This window comes from Triticum aestivum, chromosome 6D, assembly GCF_018294505.1.
Source record: "Triticum aestivum cultivar Chinese Spring chromosome 6D, IWGSC CS RefSeq v2.1, whole genome shotgun sequence".
NCBI lineage: Eukaryota > Viridiplantae > Streptophyta > Magnoliopsida > Poales > Poaceae > Triticum > Triticum aestivum.
In genome coordinates this window covers 340,275,630-340,286,333 of record NC_057811.1, presented here as the reverse complement: position 1 = coordinate 340,286,333, position 10,704 = coordinate 340,275,630, and positions in this window count along the sequence as shown.

Sequence of the window (10,704 nt, the reverse complement as noted above, 5' to 3'; positions counted from 1 at the left end):
CCACAAGCTCGTTGAGCACAAGAACACCTCAACCTCAGGAGGTTGTTCTTCCCCTTGTACTGTTCATCATCAGCCCAAGAGGCAATCCGCCACCACCACACTGGAGTAGGGTATTACACCACAACGGTGGCCCGAACCAGTATAAATCTTGTGTCTTTGTGTTGTGACTTCATCGAGTTCATCCGCGAGATCTTAGCGAGCTAGGGCGTAGATCGGTAGGAAGGAAATCTCCGCGCGCACCCCAGTGTTCGAACCTTGAGGGTTTTGCCGGAACCCGTGATCCGACATTTGGCGCGCCAGGTAGGGGGTGCGCCGGAGCCTCTTCCCCGCCAATCGACCTGCCGACGCTCCACGGCCCCGATGTCCGGCGACCCGAGGGCCGACTCCGACCGCTGGGCAGCCTGGCCAGCCCGGGCGGCGCCACCTGCCCATGAAGACCTTAACCCCGCGCTCCAGGCGGCCCGAGCGCCTCCTAACGCTGCGGGGTAAGGGCGGCACGGCCAGGCGTCGTCCACCCTCACTCCACGACAAGCGCGAGCCGCTGCAAGGGCCGCAAGCCACGCCGCAGCAACGGCGCCACCCACCCGGCGGGAGCAGGCGAACATGCGGGCCGCGCTCACGGTGGCTCAGGAGTTGCTGCGGTGCCGACTGATGGAGAGCGGCCTGGATGCACTGCTGGAACATGTCGCTGAGCTGCTGGATGCGGCGGCATCAGGAGCACCGCCTTTCTGCTATCTGCTCCCTTCCTGGGCCGCTACTGGACCTCACGACGGGCCTCACCACAACTACGCGCCTTCGGGTGCGCCTGGGGGCTTCATCGACACCAGGACGGCCGGCGGCGCCGAGGGCCCCATTGCCCCCACGCCGCCTCTGAGGAGCACGGGCACGAGCGTTGCCCCCCATGGTCCCAGCGTGGCGTCGCGCTATCATCCTCAGGACGCTGCGCTGGGCCGGGCGACGTGGAGTGTGGGGCACTACGGCGAGGTGTTTGGGGTAACGGCCCCAGAAGCCTATGTGCCCCGCATGATGGACCAGGAGTACACACCGGAGGACGACCCTGGCTCATTTCTCGGGCCAGGTTGGGAGGAGGAGGCGTTAGGAGCAGAAGCCTTCCAGGAGCCGCCGGAAAGCCCCACCAACTGCGTCGTCGACAACAGATACAGGGTACCACTACTCCCTCAGGAGCAAGCTTACGCTAACCATGAGTCGTAGGAGAATTAGGTCACCACAGCAGCTGGCGGCCCCAGCTCGGCGACCTCCCTCCCGCCAGGAGGATCGCGCTGGGGGCCTCAGGAGAGAAGCCGGGAGCCAGATCCCTCGCCGCGTCGCGCGGAGCAAGGTCCCCCTTGGAGGTAGGCCCTCTGCTCGGGAGGTGCTGAAAAGCCTACCCCCGGCAGAGGACCCGTGGTCGCCGAGGGCGCCGCTGGTGTCCCCTTTCCCCCCTTTGTGCCGTCCTGGTTGCCGGTCGGCTCAAAGGTGGTCAAGGGTGGCGCAAGGCGGGCCCCTCGTCTGGTGATATGAAGCAAGGCCGGTACCTGTGAAGAAGGCCCAGTGCCTGTGAAGATCGCCACCCGTGACACACTCACATAATAATGAGTGGGGCTGTACACGCCCCGGAGTCTCCGGAGAGCCGCCCTCGGGCCTCGGGGGCTCCCTCCCACGCCTAGTGGCAGCACTTAGCTCCGCACTGGTGAGAAGACTTGAAGACAAGAAGACTAGACTAGGTGCCGGACGCGGCCATTTGCTTTGAATCCCTTTTCTGTAGCCTTGCCTTTTGGATTTGGATTTAAGTTGAAGTTGAGTTTTCATTGATGCGTGCTGGGGGTGCCTTTTCTCATTCGGAGCGATTTCTCGTTATCTGGTTCTCACCTTGTTTTGGACTCACACACCACGCCTTCCACTCGCGAGCTGGACTGGGCGACGCACATGTGCGCCATGCGCGCGCGCTGACGCCACGGCTGGTGCTCACCTCTCACGAGGTCCCCTCGGGTGGATTGACGGGCTCTCCAGGAGTCCCGAAAGCTCATGACCTCACGATTCGGTTCGTGACCCGCCCCAACTAAGGAAAGCCATGGTGGGAACTTGCCGCCAGGTTTACGGTTTCGCGAAGGTGCACACTCAGTTTGACATAAGAGAATGAAGGCAGCGGTTTATTTACATGAGGGGCTCCCCCTCTCAAAATGCTCTCACAATTCTTAGGGACCATGCCCAAGTTTTTGTGTATAGGATAAAGCAGTAAAGGAGCGAGGGATCAGCCAGATATGTCGCTTGCCGCGTCCTCCTCATCATCTTCAGACGCATCACTGGCGTCGCTGCCACCATCGTTGATGTCGCCTCCACCTTCACCAACGCCGGCATCACCATCATCGACCACGTCGCCTTGGTCTGCGGCGACCACCACCGTGTCGTCTTCAGAAGCGAAGGCTCTAACCAGTGCATCCACATTGTCCTCCACCCACCGCGCTAGGTCGCCACGGATGGCCTGCGGTACGGGGGCAATGGCGGCGTCGAAGTCGAAGTCAGGGAAGGGGTTCCAGAGATGACTGAAGACGCGGGAGAACGCGCGCCCGAGCAGGCCGCGGCTCCTCTCTTCCACGAGCTGGCGAGCTCTGTCGGCTGAGCCTCCAGGCGCATCACCACATCACCAAAGAAGCGCAGATGACTGGCGTAGTCGTTCGAATGCGGCTGCAGAGCATTCTCGTCATAGACATGGCCCAACGCCATGGTGGCCCTGACCCTGAGGTCCTAGAGCATGGGGGCGTGCTCGCGCTCCAGCGTCCGCCGCAGGAGCAAGTCCTCCCGACTCTGCCGCGCAACGGACTCGACGTCATCAACCCGCTTCCGAAGGGAGAGCGGCTCAGCGTGGGCAGAAGCCAGTTCTGCCTGCGCCCTAACCAGGACGGCTGCCGTGGCCCCCTCGCGCCTCTCCACTTCGGCCAGCTTGAGCCTGAGGGCGGCGGCCCTACCCGCATCCTCCGTCCCCACAAGCTTCAAGTTCAAGTCATACCTACCCTCCAGATCTGCACGAGCCTCGGCCACCCGGCGATCAACCTCCTCCTGAGCCTTGGCCTCGCATGCGCCAACGACATCTTCCGCTTGGGCAACTTGGCGCTCCCTCGTCTCCAGCTGCTGAAGCTCAAGGCTGCGCTCCACGGCCTCCAGAGCCAGCGCCTCCTCGCGCTTCCGGACCTCTCCTTCCTCGGCGGGCGTCCCCCTCAGCGACGTAAGGGCGGCCTTGCGCGCCTCCACCTGCTGCTCCAGGGACGCACTCCAGGCCTGGAGCTCCCACGCGCGCTTCTCCGCTGCCTCGTGGCGGCGGTCAGCCTCGCGAGCCTCCTCCAAGGCTCGGGTGCAAGCCTCACGGGATACTTTGAGGGATGCTTCGGCCTTCGCATTGTCAAGATCACGCTGGTAACGGCCAAGGTTGATGGCCACCCTCAGTTTACGCCGTTCCTCCACCAGCCGAAGACCCTCAGCCTCAAGGCGCGAATCGACACCCGCGTGTTCTTCACCAAGCCGGCTCATCGCACCCATCGCCTCCCGGACAAGCTCATGACGAACGACGCTCCGCCCGCGCTTGAACTCCAATGCATGCCCCCCTCGTCCTCCGCCACGGGGGCTACAGGCGGGGCGTGAAGCGGCGCAGCCCCTCTCAGCAGGGGGCTGGGGGCTGGTGCCGCTCCAGGTGCCGGCCCAACCTCACGAGGGGCCCTGGCCAGTCGGGGCCCGCTGCTTGAGGAGGAGCTGAAGGCCGAAGCCAACCAGCTGCTGTTCATGACCGGAGGTGGAGTCCGGGGAACGCCCACCGAGCTCCAAGCCATACCGTGGAGGAAGGGCAACGGAGCCGCAGATTCAAGGCGCCATGGAGGCGAGCGCACCCCCTCGGCCGGCCCAGCTCCAGGCGCGGCGTGCAGACTCGGGATGCTCAAGGCCGACGGGGGTGCCGAGGAAGACGGGGATTGCTTCTCGGGGGACTTAACGGCCCTGGCAGAAGGGGTGCTGAAGAGCCAGCGTCAGGAAGGAAAGCAGCAATCAAGAGAACACAAGGTGCAGTACTTACTCGTCGATGGCGATGTACTTTTGTTGCTTCAATGGCCCGAAGATACCGCTGCCGCCCAGAGATCCTTTCCTCTTGCGGAGTTCCTCAAAGTCCACACAAAGCTGACCTAAGCGCTGTACGTGGCGCCCAGTGCGGGGCGCAGCCGGAGAAGTTCTTGAGAGAATGACTTCAGGGGTGCTTGGCTGCGGGGAACAGTCGGGCGCTGTCTCACCGCGACCTCCCGAGGCATCCGGAGTTACGGCCTCGGGAGCCGCGTGCTGCATCGTCTCAGCGACCAACGTCTCAGGATCACGAGTTCCTGAGGACGACGCCCCAGGAGCCCCAAGCGGCGTCTGCACATTAGCACTCGTACCGCCAGCCGCTGGCGGTACTCGCCCCCCTGCATCCACGTTCGGGACGAGCTCGGCACCGGCGACGAGAAAGGGAACCACGCTGACAGGGTTCTCGCAGGACCCTACCAGGCCGTCCGGACGCAGCCGCCACTCGTCAAAGGGAGGCATGCTCCCTGCAAACTCATCCTTATTCTTCCAGCAGCACAGCAGACAGTTCTTCCTAGGCAAGTCGTCCGGTGAAGGGACACCTGTCAGGACTTCAAGCACCGTTTGCCGTGTTTCGAGGGGGAGCCTGGACTCCTGAAACCTCATATGGTCCTGACTGCTAAGCAAGGTCCACATCGGGCGGGAATGGCGCTGAAGCGGAGCGACTCGGTGCTTGATGAACTCCTTCACCACCATCGGCGCGGTCACACCGCGGTCCTTCAGCCTCCTCAGCCTGAGCCAGAAAGGGACAAGACGGGAGCTCGCGAGCCTCTCGTGGCCCCAACCGGAGTTGGGAACGGCAGGCACTGACGGGGTGTGGAGCAGAGGGCTGAGCACACCGGCGTCGACAAACACCCACCGAGTCTGAAACTCGCTCGTAGATGGAGGAAGCTCAAAGTCGATCCCCGAGCCCGCCGTTGCGGCCACGGCCTGGAAGCTCACGCACCCCGAGCTTTGCCAAGGGTCAATCAGATGCAACGAGAAGAAATGGCGGAAGAGGGCCACAGAAGGAGCGATGCCCACCATTGCTTCACACACAAAGGCAAAGACGGCAAGGAGAGTCACGAATTGAGGGTCGAGATGCAGCATATGGATCTGGTAATGTTCAAGCACCACGTTGAAGAAGGCGGAGAAAGGGGGAATCAGGCCTGCCCAAAGGGCATCAGTGAAAATTGGGACCTCGATGGCCGCCCGAGCAATGCGAGCGCGAGACGCAGGCCAAGCCACCGTCTTCCCCCACTCGTTGAAACTGGTGACGAGCATGGGACGCACCTTGTCCATGGCCTCGTCATTGAGCGCCAAGGATCGGACGACTGCGGGCTCAGCGGCTGGAGGCGCACTAGGCGAAGACAGAGGCTTCTTCCCCTTGTCTGCTTGTTTTGGCGCCATGGCGATGAAGCAGGCGGAGTGCAGATCAGATTGGAGAGGAGGAGCAGAGTCTCGAGGAAGCAGAGGAGCTAGGGGAGCAAGGCGTGGGCGATGTGAGAATGGTTGTGTAGGTTGCGGGGGCCGCATAGCTAGGCGGATTCCAAGGCAGCATGGGGAAGTGGAGACGCACACGTCCAATCAACCGCCACACGTCGACCAAGGGCGCAGGCTTTTCGGGCCCGCGGTGCTCCATGCTTGACCTTTGGCTTCGCCTCGAAGCCAAGCCCGAGCGCACCTTGGGCCCGAGGGCTACTGTCGGCGTTCTAGGAACGGGGGTCCCCAGACTTGCCTGCCTGCGGCCCACGGCGTGGCTGTGCTAGCAGGCCAGTATGGCCCATCTTCATCAATGAGGCATTCAAGACCCTCACGAGGGGCCAAGCCTCGCGAGGCGGATGACACAAGACCTCCTCGGGAGCGGCCTCACCAGGCTGCCTCGCGAGGAGCGGAGAAATCAAGGCAGGGCAAACCTCGCGAGGCTCTCGTGACGTGAGCCATGACAATCAAGATCAGGCGGGCGCCAGCGCGCGCAGCGTCCTTGTTTCCTCTTTGGTGCTAAGGAGGCAAGCACAGGCGCAGAGTACCGAGGCATCAAGCAAAGGTTTCCATATCGGTGCAACGAGACCAAGACCAACAGGACGGCAGGACGGATGTCACCATGGAGCCCAAGACGGCGTCACCACCAGAGCCTTTCGCAGGCAAAGACCGCTTTTGTCAGGGTAAGCTGTACTAGCTGCCCCCTTCCAAATTGGCCGTTGTTGGCTCCCTTCCCGCTTAATATTTTGGGAGAGGACGAGGGCCTATATAAGTAGAACTAGCCGCCACAGTAGAGGGGATCAGATTCCCATCACCCATCCTCACATCCACAAGCTCGTTGAGCACAAGAACACCTCAACCTCAGGAGGCTGTTTTTTCCCCTTGTACTGTTCATCATCAGCCCAAGAGGCAATCCACCACCACCACACTGGAGTAGGGTATTACACCACAACGGTGGCCCGAACCAGTATAAATCTTGTGTCTTTGTGTTGTGACTTCGTCGAGTTCATCCGCGAGATCTTAGCGAGCTAGGGCGTAGATGGGTAGGGAGGAAATATCCGCGTGCACCCCAGTGTTCAAACCTTGAGGGGTTTTCCGGAACCCGTGATCCGACATGGGTCTCTGACTCTTTGGCTCTAGGACATGTATGGCTGCTTGCCGGCCATTGCCACCACTCGGTCCAGGAGCTTCTTTCCAGTAGCAATCACAAGGGACTCGGCCAGCCGGCTGCTGGCCGCAGCACAGGCGGACGACTTCTCATAGTCTCCATTGATCGTGCTAATGCCCTTGGTCCCTGGCATCTTCAGCTTGAGGTAAGCATAATGGGGCACTGCCATGAACTTGGCTAGAGCTGGCCGGCCTAAGAGCACGCGGTAAGTGTTGGGTAACATAGTAATTTCAAAAAATTTCCTACGCACACGCAAGATCATGGTGATGCATAGCAACGAGAGGGAAGAGTGTTGTCCACGTACCCTCGTAGACCGACAGCGGAAGCGTTATCACAACGCGGTTGATGTAGTCGTATGTCTTCACGATCCGACCGATCAAGTACCGAACGCACGGCACCTCCGAGTTCTACACACGTTCAGCTCGATGACGTCCCTCGAACTCCGATCCAGCCGAGTGTTGAGGGAGAGTTTCGTCAGCACGACGGCGTGGTGACGATGATGATGTTCTACCGACACAGGGCTTCTCCTAAGCTCCGCAACGATATTATCGAGGTGTAATTTGGTGGAGGGGGGCACCGCACACGGCTAAAAGATCTCAAGGATCAATTGTTGTGTCTCTGGGGTGCCCCCCTGCCCCCGTATATAAAGGAGCAAGGGGGAGGCAGCCGGCCAAGGGGAGAGGCGCGCCAAAGGGGGGAGTCCTACTCCCACCGGGAGTGGGACTCCTCCTTTCCTTGTGGGAGTAGGAGAAGGGAAGGGGAAAGGAGAAAGAAGGAAGGGCCCCCCCTCCCTAGTCCAATTCGGACTAGCCCATGGGGAGGGGTGCGGCCACCCTTTGAGGTATTTCCCTTCTTTCCCGTATGGCCCATTAAGGCCCAATACGAATTCCCGTAACTCTCCAGTACTCCGAAAAATACCCGAATCACTCGGAACCTTTCCGAAATCCGAATATAGTCGTCCAATATATCGATCTTTACGTCTCGGCCATTTCGAGACTCCTTGTCATGTCCCCGATCTCATCCGGGACTCCAAACTCCTTCGGTACATCAAAACGCAATAAAACTGTCATCGTAACGTTAAGCGTGCGGACCCTTCGGGTTCGAGAACTATGTAGACATGACCGAGACACCTCTCCGGTCAATAACCAATAGCGGGACCTGGATGCCCATATTGGCTCCCACATATTCTACGAAGATCTTTATCGGTCAGACCGCATAACAACATACGTTGTTCCCTTTGTCATCGGTATGTTACTTGCCCAAGATTCGATCGTCGGTATCTCGATACCTAGTTCAATCTCGTTACTGGAAAGTCTCTTTACTCGTTCCATAATACATCATCCCGCAACTAACTCATTAGTCACAATGCTTGCAAGGCTTATAGTGATGTGCATTACCGAGTGGGCCCAGAGATACCTCTCCGACAATTGGAGTGACAAATCCTAATCTCGAAATACGCCAACCCAACAAGTACCTTTGGAGACACCTCTAGAGCACCTTTATAATCACCCATTTACGTTGTGACGTTTGGTAGCACACAAAGTGTTCCTCCGGTAAACGGGAGTTGCATAATCTCATAGTCAGAGGAACATGTATAAGTCATGAAGAAAGCAATAACAACATACTAAACGATCGGGTGCTAAGCTAACGGAATGGTTCAAGTCAATCACGTCATTCTCCTAATGAGGTGATCCCGTTAATCAAATGACAACTCATGTCTATGGCTAGGAAACATAACCATCTTTGATTAACGAGCTAGTCAAGTAGAGGCATACTAGTGACACTCTGTTTGTCTATGTATTCACACATGTATTATGTTTCCGGTTAATACAATTCTAGCACGAATAATAAACATTTATCATGATATAAGGAAATATATAATACTTTATTATTGCCTCTAGGGCATATTTCCTTCAGTAAGGGCTCTCCAGGTCTACCACCTCAAACCAAATTGCCTCACGGCGGAAATGATTCTTGTCTCCGAAGAGGACATCTATCTTGATCTTGCCGATTGGTGAGCAGGAAAGGCCGGGCACGATGCCGTGAAACACAGTCCGACTGGGCAGGAGCTGCTTTTGTTTGATGCTCAACTTCTCCATGGTATCACGGTAAAGGATGTTGATGCTGCTGCCACCATCTATCAGGATTCGGGAGAAACGGGCAGCTCGCCTCTCCGTTGCAAGGGTGGCATCCAACACCAAGGCATAGGAACCCAGAGAAGACATCACTTCTGGGTGGTCAGCACGACTCCAGCTGATAGGCTTCTCAGACCCGTGCATGAACTTTGGGGTAGTTGAGGCAACTGCATTCACTTCTCGGTGTTGCTGACGTCGGCTGTGCCTGTCACTAGCCAGACTAGTGAAAACAACGTAAGCGCCATGTTCTTCAGGGTACTCATCTTGGACTGCGCCGACTGCTGGACGGGCGGCCGGCTGTTGAGGAGGCGGAGGTGGCGGGCCAGCAGGCGGAGGAGGCATCAGTCCCTCGCCCTTGGAGATTCGGATGTGCCAGTGACACTTTCGGGTGGTGTCATTGGACGGCTTCGCGCCACTGTGGAACTTGCAGGGGGCATCGAGGGTTTGCTCATAGGAGAAAGCGGGCAACCAAGCCGGCTTGCCGCCCTTCTGACGCTTGGGTAAGGGTTGCCCCTCCGGCTGCTGGTCTTCGACTGTTGCCACCTGCCGGCTGGTGGAAGCTAGCATCGGGGCTTTGCGCTTGTTGTCATTCTGCTGCTGGTGCCAACTGGAGTCACCAGCCGGCGTTCTAGGGGCCGGAGGGAGCACCTTCCCAGAGGCGTCCACCCGGAGCTCCGACTTCATGGAGGAGTCGGTAGTGGCGTACTTGTCTGCTATGATCAGCACCTCGTCGAGTGTAGCCAGCTCGTCGCAGAGGAGTCGATGCTTGAGGAGGGTGCCTTCTCGGCACCCGGCGGTGAAGTACTCTACGGCCTGCACCTCGTGCACCCCTTCGCAGGAGTTGTGTAGTTCGGCCCACCGCATCAGTTAGTCGCGGGTGGACTCGTTAGGGCCTTGAACGCATAGCGAGAGCTGTCGGGGCTTGGGCGGCCGCTTGTAGGTGTTGGTGAAGTTGCGGACGAAGACCTCAGTGAAATCTACCTAGCTGTTGATGCTGCGGGGCTTCAGGCTGTTCAGCCATGTCCGGGTCGTGCCCTGGAGCATGAGTGGAACATACTTCACGGAAACATGCTTGTTGCCGTTCGCTATGCTGACTGCAGTGAAGTAGTCAACCAACCAATCCTCCGGCTTCACGGTGCCGTTGTACTTGGGCGTGTCTCGTGGTAGCGAGAACCCTTTGGGGAAGGGCTCGTCGCGGATGCGGAGGCCGAAACAAGGCGCCCATTGTGTCTTCTTCTTCTAGCGCCTGGGATCGAGCAGGGTGGTCGATCCAGTGGCGCGTGTCGTTCTCTGCAACTCCTTCCCGGCGGCCCAGCCGGTCGCCGAGTGTCGGGTGCTCAACAGGCGGCGGGGAAGCGCGCCTCTCCCTACGAGGAGGAGGTGGCGGATAGTCATCCCGTCGTTCCACTGCTCGTGGGCGGCCATCTTGGTCGCGCTCGATGGTGAGGCGCATGCGGCTGCGGCTAGCAGCCGGCTCTTTGTCTCGTTTGTCGCGGGCACCGCGTGTCGGCGTCCAGGAGGTCGCGCCTTGCTCTCGGCAAGGGGGCGGGTTCTCAACCCGCTGGCCGGGTCCTTCTGATGCGTCAATGAGCTGCTGAACACGCTCTATCATGCAGCGACGCTCATCGCCCTCGAGGTGGTCCAACTCATCAGCTGCCGCCTGGGCGGCTCGTATGTTCTCCATGGGCGTGGCGTAGACAGGGCGGTCTACCCCGAATATGCTGGTGATGGTAGCGCCACGCTGCCGGACCGTGCCGATGCGGCTGGGCCCGCCAGCAGCCGGCGTGCCACCAACAGCGCGGTCGATCTCGCGCTGGTTGGCCTCTGAGAGGCGTGTCATGG